Source organism: Charadrius vociferus, unplaced genomic scaffold (genome assembly GCF_000708025.1).
Source record: "Charadrius vociferus isolate BGI_N301 unplaced genomic scaffold, ASM70802v2 scaffold183, whole genome shotgun sequence".
NCBI classification, from domain to species: domain Eukaryota; kingdom Metazoa; phylum Chordata; class Aves; order Charadriiformes; family Charadriidae; genus Charadrius; species Charadrius vociferus.
This window is the reverse complement of record NW_009648250.1, coordinates 2,023,596-2,036,745: the sequence shown is the minus strand read 5'-3', so window position 1 is coordinate 2,036,745 and position 13,150 is coordinate 2,023,596.

The following is a 13,150-nucleotide window of genomic DNA, read 5'->3' as shown; positions in this document are numbered from 1 at the left end:
CTGCCATCACATCTTTTCTCTTTTGCCCCTTTTTTTGCCCAACATCTTTTCCTTTCTGCTCCTCTTACCATGCCTTCTTCTTCTGTCTTAGCTGGCTAGATCACTCCTTTTGGCAGCACCAATATGAGTCTAAAATAGGGAGGCAGAGTAAAGCAATGTCTTTAAACAGCTCAGTGCTCATAAAAGCCAAATCTTGGAGTCACCATGTGCTATGCTCAGTCTCCTCTAGCAACAATGCTATAAATTAAAGTCAGGAGCAGAAACAGAAGGTGCATTTTCTAACTTGGCTTTTTCTTTCCATTCCCCCTTTGTGTGTGCTTATCTTAATTTATCATTCAGGAGGCATATTCAGGCTTTTACCACAACGGTAGTAACAGCAGCTCTGGCTCATCATCTTAACTTCTTCTTCGTCCAAAAAGAATAGTTATTACCATCTTTAATACCACCTAAAAGGCTGCCAAATACAACAGTTTCTCTTATAAGATACAAAACAAAACCAACAATGACTACTGCAGCTATGGAGAAGGGAGGTAAGAGATGTGGTTAAAAGCTCCCTCAACCACTTTCCCTGCTTTTTTCTTTTCTTTGTGGCTAATAAAGGTTTAAACTTCGGGTTTTTTTAGATGTGGGTGTTTGTTGAAGGACATTTGGGTGTCTCTGAACGGCCAGACTTTAACTATTCAGTATTGTACAGTGGGTCATATAAACAAATACCTTTGACCCTCCTGACTCATTTGTTCCAGTAAAACAGGCTTAAAGCTTCTAATTAATACAGGATGCCACTATTGTCTCTCCATCCCCCACAGATGATTCCATAAACACTGTGCCATTGTTTCTTCATTGTTTTCTTCTTCCCAGTGCTCTTCCTCTCACTGCTTAGCTGCCATTCCTTGGGTTACCTCCCCATCCTTACTGACTTAGGAGCCCAGGAAAGAGCTGTTCTTACCTTTGATACCCTTTACTGAAGTGAAACACAGTCCTTTATGCTAAAAAACAGGGTCCTTACTTTTGGTTATATAAACCTGAGAAAACACAGTTCTGACAATGACAAGATGAGTCCTGAGTGCCTTTTTATAGTTCGGATCATTCATATTCTTGCCTTCAAGATTCTGGCCTACAACTATGGTATAAATTGTTTCCCCACTGGAGCTTACCCCACCCTTCTGGCCTTGGCAGCCACTGCAGCATCTCCATTTCTTTCCACAGCATCATTCCGCACTGTCTTCTGTGTAGCCCCTGTCCTTGGAAAGACTCTCTGTGCCAGGCTCCTAGGTATCCTTTCCCAATTTATTATGCTCTGCTAATATCACAGATTCTAGGCAATATAGAGCCAAAGGACTTCACAATATTGAAACTGCAGAAGGTAAATAAGTTAGACACAAGGAAACATCTTCCCATCACAAAGAAAACTTGGTGGTGTAATAGTTTGCCTACGAAGACTGAGAAATCTCTGTTATTGGACACATCAGCAAAGAGATGGCAGGGACATCTGGCAGCTATGGGTTACCTGCAATGGGTTATGTTCTGGTATAATGGATGTTCTGCCTTATCTGTTAAGTTCCTTCCCAGACATAGTGCCTGATTCTGTAATGAAAGTAGCAATATCTGACTCCACCTAAGCCAGGTAAGCCTACCCTGAGTTCTGTTCAAGCAGCCACCTAGAAGCTGTGGTCAAATTACACTGAAGCCAGCCTCTTGGTAATTGTTTAACAAAAGAAGTCTGTTCCCACCACCTATGGCCCCATTGCAGGTTTCCCTTTTTATACCAGCCTTTTCCCAGATCCCTTCTCCTGTTTCTTAGTGCCTGCTCTGACTGTAAACATGTCAAGAGGAACAGCTCATGTGAAGTATTTGTCGTACTAGTTGGAATGGAAGATGTTCCTTTCCAGTCAGTGAGACACTTTAGGGCAGTAAAATTGAGCCCATATATGTCTCTAAAATATTAGTGTAATAACAATGCAGATTTGATGGACTGTGGAGGCTCACATTCAGATAGCTCTAATAAGGAATTACAAATCAACTACATTGAAGTTATACTTTTGATGACTGAAATGGCATTGAAGCTGTTGCAGTTCTACAAATTAAAAACAGGGTCCTGCAGTAAAAAATACTTTTCACTGTCATATAAAATAAATTTGGTACCACTCAGAATCCTCACTAAAATTCCATGTGCAATTTGTGAAATGAAAATGAAGGGACACTAAACAAAGGCACCAGATGGGGAGTCTTGTTATTAACGAGGTCACCAGTAAAGCATCCATTCCCAGAAGGAAAAGATCAGTATCTCACTGGAGTAAAGCTAAACAAGAGATAAGGTGATAGAAATTTTTGATTCAAGACACTGAACACCTCTGACATATCCAATGAATTCAGAATGCATTGCAGCTGACTTGAACTAGTTGCAACAGGTGAAGATCTTCAGCAGATCTGTTTCTGTGAGATAAAACTTTGGCTGAAAATGATCAAAAGACAGAATAGGTTAAAGTCCATCAAGTCTTACAGAAAACAGGAAGCCATTAAAAAGAATGCAGTTGTTAATTACAGAAGAAGCAGTGATATTTTCAGTAAGCAGAAATAGACTGATTAATGCATAAATGAGTTCTCTCTTGGTAAACAAACAAGGAATTACCAAGCAAAAGAAACAGGGCTATATTTCAGTATTCAACAAATAGAAAATAACATGACCATTAAGAAAACAAACCTTATACTACAAAAAAAGATCCTGTAAACAGTGTAAATGAAAAAGAATACAATTTAACAGCTACTAATAGTAACAATTAACAATATTTAAAGAAGAGCATGTTTTTCCCCAACTATATTTGCCTAATAAAAGACATCTCTCCCTTATTTTAAACATTGCCAGTCTTATATTTTTTATAACTGTGGTTATGACAACCTGAATATCTCCAAAAAGAGTAAACATACAGAATATAGCTTTGATACAATTAAATAGAAAGGATTTGCCATAGTATGATGACAAGAAATTACCAACAGGAACTTGAGTAACAACTCAGAATTCTTTAGATCGTGCATCAAGAGCAAAGGATGTTAAGATGTGTTTGTCATATGATGCAATTCTAGGAATAAAGACCAGCTGGAAAGGTGTCAGCTGGTAATTAATGACAAGCACATGAGAAATCATTAATAAAAACTATTCCTATTGATGACCAGCTTCTCTGCAAAAGAAAACAAGACTACAGCCTTAAAGCAAATATACAATACCATAACAAAAATTGGTTTGTCTTATGTATGCCATATCATGCCAAAACCAAACAGTTGATTGTTAAACATAGTGTCATTAGGTTTCATTTCAGTAATGTCAGGTATGGAGCAAATTTGTTGAACAGATGCTGAAAGTAAACCTTGGTAATATGAGAAGCAGAGCCTGAGTGAGTGAAGCGAAGTCTCAGAACTTGACACAGTGAAGTGCTAGTCTCAGAACCCACTGCTGGGTGTGCTATGCTAGACTGATGTTCTGCGAAAACAAGGCTTACACAATTGCCATCCATCAGTCCATGTTCCTGCCACTCCACACCTAATAATAATTGAATGTGCTGGCCAATTTTTGCACTGAATTGCAAAATAATTCAGGTTGGATGAGTCCAACTCCTGAAGTATCCAAAGGTAAATTAATATTAACAATGTTGAATCACAAAATGATTCAGATTGGATGAGACCTCAAGAAGTCATCTGGTTCAGCTGGTGAAATGTCAATGGGTAAAAGCAGTTTTTACAAGTTTCAAAAAAATCTGCCATTAACATACACATATACACACAGCTTATGCTTTGTATCAGCTGACCAACTGACTAAGACACACATACCTGTATTAACATAGCTTTGGATGAGTCATAGCACATACTGATTGATGCTTACCCAGATGGGGTGGCGCCTTGGGGGGGTGTAGGGTGAGTTAGGACATTGAATTGAGGATGTAGAACATAAACCTGTAAGAAAATAGTTTTGAATATTCTGTTGCTCATAGAATAAATTATTTGCCTCAGGCATAAATGTAAGAACTGAAACCAGTAAGACTCATTAAATGGGCTAGGGAATCATACCATAAAATCTGGCACAGGTATCCATCTAATTTCAGTTTAAAAGGCCGTGTTTCATTTCTGCCTACAAATAACTTTGTAAAGTAATCACAGTATGTTGTTTCTATTCTGAAGGGCCCACAATTTGAAGGTGAATATTTGTACAAAGGGTTTGAGATACTGCTTGAGAGGGAAAATATTTTCTTCTAAAAATAAATGCTGTTCTTTTTTACAAGCCTGATTTTCTTTCAGCCCAGCTATTCATCAGCAACCACATAACAGTAATAAAGAATCAGAGAAACAACCACTTTCTACAAATGCTGAACATTATTTGGATACATAAACGTGTATTATTTCTAACACTATGTCCTCTCCTATCCCACATCCTTGAACTCTGCTGCTTCATTGCAGAATGCCTACTTAGAGGCTTGCGAAACAGTAATGCCCAGAAAAACTCATCTGCCCTTCATCACTCATTTAAACTACAAATTATAGCTCCGTATGATCTCTCTTGGACTTTGCTACTCTTCAAAATCTGACCATCTGGACTTAAGGAAGGATTTTACCCATCCACTTGGAAGCATGAAGGCCCCTCAACAGAAGATCTGGACTTCTTTTTACCCAGACTGTTTCCCTTCCTTGGTGCTGGCAGTGGGATCACATGGCAATTCAGCTGAAGATGGAACCAGATGAAGATACCATCTGTTTCTCCTGTACTGAGTAACTGGATCAGACTCAAGTATGTAGCAGCTTCGGGTGTAGCTATGTCTACAGACAGCAGCTGATCCTATCCAGTATTTCTCCAGAACAGTTTAATCAGGATGAGAACTTCTTTCATAGGTGAAGCTAAATGTCAGGCCTTCTACCGATGTGTAGAGGAGAATGTGTCAGATCTAGATCTAGGGGTCTCTTCTGCCATGCTTTGATATGAATGCTCAGGGTGAAGGCTTGCCGGTACCATCAGTAGCATTGTTGTGACCTTTCATTCCATCAGCTGAGTTTGTGCTGTTGTGTGAAGTGTTCCCATAGCACTCTGGAGAATTTTGTTGCAAGACTTTCTCACTAGCGTGCATTTCTTTACCCAGCAGGCTGTCCTCTGTCTTGAACTGTCTCCAATCTCATTGGATCCCAAAATGCTGGAACACACTTCTGCCAAACTATTGCTGCTATCAGTAGTTATTTCTGCTCAAAAGCTGGTAAGACTTAAACTTCACTCTAGCCTGCTGATTTGCCCTTTACTAGGAGCCAGAATTTCAAAACACCTAGAAAAAAGTTCCATGCTTAGTAAACATCATACAAGTCTAATATTTTTTATGTTCTTAAGTCTGTTAATACTGGTGTTAGTTTGCCTTGTGTTTTAGCTTCCACCCCAACTCTGCCTCTATCTTAGTGTACTCTCTTGCTTTTGTGTCAACCAAAAATGAATTTTCTAAGATGTTGCTTGTGAAAGGCTTTAAGTATGCCTACACTGCAGCCAGAGCTGTGACTGAATCCTCCAGAAATGTATACAAGGCAGCTTTAACATAAGCAGGTTGGGTTTTCAGAAGAGTATGGCTGAAAATAGCAGGGAGATTACATACAGGCTGGAGATACTCTAGTTTCTGTGCTGAGGCTAGCAAGGGACTCAAAATGCACTGGGCATCCTTGAGACAGTCAGCAAATAATAAAGAAAATCAGTAAGTATACCTGGGCTTCCCTGACCTGTACGAATGAGGGGCAGAATGATAAACACTGGAATATTTTGGTGGAGGAAAAAAAAAAGAAACAAAAAGACAGTGTTCTTGTCATTTTATAATTCACAGATACTTAATTTCATAATTGTTCATGCTTAGAGTCTTAAGCAATACAGAGAAAGCAATGAGAATTAATTGGACAGCAAAAGACAAATTTCCTGTCACTCTCTGAAGGGGTTGTCTTGATTGGAGATCTCATTCCTTGTCTGGTAAGACAGCTTTGAAAGTCACAAACAATGCAAACAAATCCTGATGCTTTCTTGGCTAAGTGCAGATTTTTGTCACCTTAATAGATTAAATTTATCAGATTCGAGCTAAGACCTCTTGAGTATTGGCTACGAATTACCACACTTACCCTTTAATCACGTAATTGAGTAATTTAGGTCCATTACTCAATCTATTCTTAGCCTTTTAGAGAATGTATTTAGAAATTTTACCATCCAAATTGTAACCCAAGGACAGCATTGGCTGTGCTTACAATAGTCTGTTATGCTCATCTCAGCCAGCATATAATGCAGTGACATAAGCCCTGCAGAATCTTGCAGGGGTCAGATGGCCTGGAAACATACTGGAAATATGAGTGACTCATCCAGCGTTCCAAGTCTTCCTCCCTCAGACCAAAAGAACAACAGCTTATATTTTTATGGAAGATGCCAGGATCACACACTAAAAAGATGAGTGGTTGCAGTGGGATGACCTTGGCTACCCATTGCTCACCAAACCACTCTATCACTCCCCCTCCTCAGCTCGACAAAGGGGAAACAAAATATGACAAAAGGCTCATGGGTAGAGATAAGGGCAAGGACAGCAATTACCATCACAGGCAAAATGGACTCGACTTGGGGAAATTAAATTAATTTATTGCCAATCAAGTCAGAGTAGGGTAATGAGAATTAAGAACAAATCTAAAGGCACGTTCCATCCACACCTCCCTTCTTCCCAGGCCCAACTTCACTCCCAATTTTCTCTACCTCCTTTCCACACAGCGGTGCAGAGGGATGGGGAATGGGATTTGTGGTCAGTTCATCACGCGTCTCTGCTGCTTCTTCCTCCTCACACTCATCCCCTGCTCCAGTGTGGTGTCTCTCCCATAGGAGACAGATCTACATGAACTGCTCCAATGTGGGTCCTTCCCACAGGCTGCAGTTCTTCATGAACTGCTCCAGTGTGGGTCCATTCCATGGGATGCAGTCCTTCAGGAATGGGCTGCTCCAGCATGGGTCCCCTATGGAGCCACAAGTCCTGCCAGCAAACCTGCTCCAGCATGGGCTCCTCTCTCCACTTGGCCACAGGTCCTGCCAGGAGCCTGCTCCAGCACAGGCTCTCCATGGGGTCATAGCTTCATTTGGGCACATCCACCCGCCCCAGTGTGGGGTCCTCCATGGGTTGCCAGGTTGGTATCTGCTCCATCGTGGGCATCCATGGGCTGCAGGGGGACAGCCTGCCTCACCATGGTTTTCACCACAGGCTGCAGGGGAATCTCTGCTTCAGCACCTGGAGCACCTCCTCCCCCTCCTTCTCCCTTGGTGTCTGCCAAGCTGTTTCTCCCACATATTCTCACTCCTCTCTCTGGCTGCAGTTGCTGTTGTGCAGCAGTTTTTTCCCCCTTCTTGCATATGTTATCATAGAGGTGCTACCACCATCACTGATGGGCTCAGCCTTGCCCACAGGGAGGTCCTCCTTGGAGCTGGCTGAAACTGTCTCTATCAGATATGGGGGAAGCTTCTGTCATCTTCTCACAGATGCCACCCCTGCAGCCCCCCTGCTACCAAAACTCACATGAATCCAATACAGTGGTCAAAAGCTAAGTGGTCTTCAACCCACTTTTTTCACCCAAAAGGCAATCCAGATTTCTTCAGATAATTTTTCTACTGTACATTCAAATTATTTTAGTATAGGCCTGCTGTGATCTTGCAGACAGACCAGGATTGTCAGGCTACTGATCTCTCCATCACTATATCAGGTATAGAGAGGATGGAACCTCTAAGAGTACTTAAAAATATCTAAACTGTTTTCTTGTTCCAGTGATTAAACAGAAGGCAGACTGTATTCACTAACACAGGAACCATAATTTCCTTTTTTTCGATTCATGTAGGTATTTCATCTGTTATAACTCGATGCTTGTTCTGTGGTTTGTGGCTTCCCTGCCTAGTTACAAATGTTCTTGACTGAGTTGAATTGTGGATGTGGCTAAATATATTGCTTCCTCTTTCCTTGAATAATAGCTTCCAATGCTCCAATACAGTCTTGATATTGCTGCACAGCTCAGTACACTGTATTCAGGGCCAAGTAGGCATTTTCCTCATAGATCAGTGTTTTGAGGAATCTCAAAATACTGTGACTGGAGTTTTTCACTCTTGTCCTTACAGAAAATATGACTTTTGGGGAACTGTTTTATAAAATGATCTTTGTTTAATTATGAGATATTAAACATGACAGAAAATATTTTTTTTTATGTTAGAAATATTTCTTGCATTTTTGCACTTAAGACAAAAATCAAGTATTTTAAAAAAACTTTATATTTCTCAAAGCTACAAATTGTTCTTTCTGTCATCAGGATCATCTTCCCTATCCCCGTGCACTTGGGTGGAGCACATAAGAATATGGCTTCTGTAAACAAACAAGCTGACGAATTGCTTTGTCAACCACTAAAGAGAGCTGCAATCACCATCACTCCCAACTCATCCAGCCTGCAAGACAGGACTGCTCCAATTGTCTCTCTTTTTGAAAACTGTTTTTTATCTACCACAGAGACTACTTATAACTTTCATGCAATTTTGTAAAATTTTTGTCAGTTAAAATTAGAATTTTCTAACTATAATGGCACGTTTAAATTGGAAACCTAAGGTTTTCTTAGATCTGAGCTTTCGAAGAGGGATTTTTGAGTATTACCAACACACTTTTTACTTCATTAATTCTGCCTTTCACTTAAACACACAAACTAACTTTGCCAGTGTACTTGTTTAGCTAAAAGGGAGAAGATTATCTTTTATGAATGATTCCTTCCAAGGAAAGATTGATTAATACTTAAACCACTGTGTCCTCTCAGCAGTAAGCAAGAGATTACGTTACATGTTCAGTTTATCACACATTTGTAAAGCTTACCACACAGTAACAACTCCACATGTTCTACAACTGCAATAATATTTAGTTTCAGAAAATTCTTCAGTTTAGAGCCAGCATAAATATCCAAAGTATACAGTTTTCCGGCATAAAATGGATGGGCTATCACATGCACTGCAGCTATACTGGTTCTGCTGCACAATGCAATTCCTTGTCCTTGGAAATGACCCTAAATCTCTTATATCAAAGCTTTTAAGGGTAGGCACTTCCAGAATTTCAAGTGCAGATAGAACTATTGCTAGAAAGTATGCTTTTGGGTGTATGTTTCATTGCTACTGAGCCATCACAAAGTCAACAGTGCTTTCATGCAGCCAGCTTCTTGTCTCACTTCACACAGACATACTCTCAAAAACACTCTTAAAACTTTTGCCAGAAAGAAGACTCCCACTAACAGCAAACAGACGTTGCTATTTGGCTTGCCTGCATTAAAATTTGAATAATACTATCAACAGAAACCTACTAAAAATGCTTGTCCAGCATAGTTGTGTTAAGCACAATACTTAATAGCAATTTCAGGACACCTAAAAATATTCCGTATTTTATGGTACTTTGAAGCATGCTATTGAATATCCTTCCCCTTTTATTTCAACTACTGAAAAGGAATTGCACAGCTGGTTAACTGAGAATACAATAGCCTTTGGACAGAAATAATCTTGCAACAGCAGTCGTTTGGAATGGACCAAACTTTTAAATGAGGCTTCCCAGATGAGACCTGGTTGTCTCAAAAATGCTTTGTACTAATGCTAGTTTGTCCAAGGCATTCAAAGATCCGGATCCAGAAGGGTGTAATTTCAGTTCAGCCTGCAGCATGCTGTAGGAGTCACACACAAGATTCTGGAATGTTTATACAAGCACTTAGAGGAGTATTTCTGTTCTTGTTCACAATATCAGCATATTTAGGCAATATTGGGTGAGGACCCTTTGCAGTGGTTCAGGTTATTCAGTCCACAGAGGGCCCAACCTTTTACACCCGTCAATTGCTAATCCACTCCACACACGTACAAGCAAAGACATATCTGCAGTTCCATAGGGTTTCATCCCATCACCAGCCCAGTTCTACATTTATTATGTACGTATCTGCCTAGGCAGGCTACCTTTTGTGCTGAATTTGGATTCTGTAGTTTCCTTATCTCCCAACACCAACCTGAACTGAGATCATGTCTGAGAACCAGCAGATACAGGCTCAGGGAAATGATACTGCAAGGCAGAAAAAGCACAGAGTAACTCCTGCAAGTTTGCAAACCTACTCTTCGCAGGCTTATTAATTCAAATCTTATTAAATATCACTGCTTGGAGACTGCCCAGGGACAGCAATGACTCAAAGTACTCCCTGCCTTAAAAGTTCTGGTGCTTGACCCAGTTCTTACAAAAAAAATAGGACATCAATTGAATTCCTAACCTTACATTTCAGCTTACTAGCAACAGGATGCTTGTGGCTCTCAAAAAGCTTTGGCTCTATAAAACGTAATAATCCAGCTTGTCGGCTGAGTAACTGCTGCTTCCAACAGCCCTGTTGGTAATGATTACTAGGCCTCTCACATGTGCAGTTTCCATGATGGCAATGGGATCCTCATGTGCTGAAGTGCCATGTCCATGGCAGCAGTGTGGCAGCAGTTCCCTTCTCTCCAGACAGCTCGGGTGTTTTTTGGAGACACTCCCCAGTAGTTCTTTCAGTTGCCACAAACTTGGCGCCTTTTTAAAGTGTGGTAATCAACCCCAGGTCAGGTTGAGTAGGTTAGGTTACTACCTAACCCACTTCTGCTTAGTGATGAAGAGTACACCCCACCACTAGCCCTGCTCAGAAGGCAATTTAGGCCTTTAAGAATGTAATTTTAATTTTTTGCTTCTTTATTGGGTAGAAATCAGTATTTCCTTTAACCATCCTTAAGAACAACCAAACAACATCTGAAAAGCCTGCTTTTTATATTGACAGGTTACGCATGTCTCCCAATACAGAAGTTCATTCAGAAGGTCATGCTCCCCCTCTACTCTGCACTGGTGAGGCCACAACTGGAATACTGTGTCCAGTTCTGGGCTCCCCAGTTCAAGAGTGACAGGGAACTACTGGAGTGAGTCCAGCGCAGGCCAACAAAGATGACTGAGGGATTGGAGCATCTCCCTTATGAGGAAAGGCTGAGAGAGCTGGGACTCTTTAGCCTGGAGAAGGCTGAGGGGAGACATTATTATTGCTTACAAATATCTAAAGGGTGGGTTGAAGGAGGATGGAGCCACACTCTTCTCGGTGGTTCCCAGTGACAGGACGAGGGGCAATGGGCACAAGTTGGAACATAGGAAGTTCCGTTCCAACACACGGAAAAACTTCTTTACAGTGAGGGTGACAGAGCACTGGCACAGGCTGCCCAGGGAGGTTGTGGAGTCCCCTTCTCTGGAGATTTTCAAGACCCGCCTGGATGCAGCCCTGAGTAATGTGCTCTGGGCAATCCTGCTTTAGCAGGGGAGTTGGACTAGATCTTCTCTAGAGGTCCCTTCCAACTCTGAAAATTCCGTGATTCCGTGATTCCTAAGAAGGCTACTCAGTGCTCCTTGATAATGTGATTTTGAAAAGTTGCTATTTCCTTCCAGTTTTGTTTTTTTTAGGGTACAATTTTGGCAAAATATAATAGCTCTTGATAGCTGATGGCACAGCTTTTCTGCTGCATGAAAAGAAGCCTATTAGAAACTTGACTGTAGCTGAGTGATTTTCAGACTAGATTCCAGCCAGCTCCCAAATGTTACATTTACCCAATATCTGCTTTAAATCATAACAGCTTGCCCCTCTGCTATCTGAGAAAAGCCAGGCTAATACTGCTTCAAAGACCTCAGCCTCTACAGTAACATACCTGAAATACACTTTAGCTGATGAATAATCTTGACTCCATGTTTAATTCTCTTAAGCCTGGAGATATAGATATACGTATACTGTTGCATCTTCATTGTTTTAATTTCTCTTTCATGCATTACTAAAGACAAAATTGGATTGCTGCTTACATTCACCTACGGAAAATTTGTTTCTGAATACTTAACAGAAAGAGACTGTATTTTCTCCACCAATGTATTCTTTGCTTTCTTGCTTGGCCACTTCACATGGGGTATAATCAAATCTTCCAGATCATTTCACAGGTGCTTTGATCTGGTGCCTAAATTTACGGTAACAGAAAAGAATGCTGCTCTCCAAGACACACAGCACACATCACCCTTAGCTTTAGAATGCAGATATGGTCCTTCCTCTGCCTGCTGAGCCATAATTTCCTCCTTTTTTTCCTAACAGCTGTGACTTTGGGCATCCGAGACACAACCTTGATTCTCCTGCATATACGAGGTTGATTTGTTAATGATCAGAGAATGTTTGGCTTGCCAGAGGACCTCCTCAAATACTTTAGCTTCCAAGGACAGGATGCTAGTCAATACAGTAACTTTAGAAAAAAGGCTGTGACTCACTCTGGCTTCCCTGGCAAACTCAATTGAGAATGTTTTATTTCCCCAGTGCTTCCTCTAATTTGGAGCAGGACAACAATATCACAGATGGGCCAGTGCATATTGTCTACTGATCTTATTTTTGATGCAAGTACTTTGGAATTGTTATAGTAAGCAATTTTTTTTCATTTATGAAGAGGAGAAATGGAATATCCCAAAGGACACCAAGAAACTGGCCCTTGGCCTTGGAATTGCAGCTGATTAATCATTCCTTTCACACATTCTTATGAGAGTTGTCGGTGCTGGCTCACTGTAACCTATGTGCTCTGCAATACACTTGGAAGCCTCGGACAGCACTACAAGCACTGCAAATTTGTAAGAAGGACCGGCCAACACGAGCATAAAACACTGTCTTAGTCCAGTTAGCCCCAGTTATAAAAGCACACAATTGCCCAAGACAGCTATTCCAGATCATGCCCTTCTCTCCAAGTCTTGTCACAGATGCTGCACCCTTCTGCAGCCTAGCCACAAGGGCACACGCCTGCTGCACGGTGTGCCGTTACACATTCTTGATAACTTATCTTTGAGGTATTTTCATTCAATTGCTAGTCAGAATTAAGTCATACAACTAAAACAAGCTGCCGAAGTACCCCATCCTTTCCCATAACCACGCAGAAAACCACTTTACAGGAAAAGCAGAAGCAAATCCTCTGCCGTTATTATTTCCTTGTGAGAGGCTCTGTTGCCTGGATGGACCCCCACACTTAAAAACCCTCTACCAGCTTGGCAGGGAGAGGCCCTGGAAAGTGGCACTAGGGCCAGGCTACTGGAGAGCGGGCAGTGCA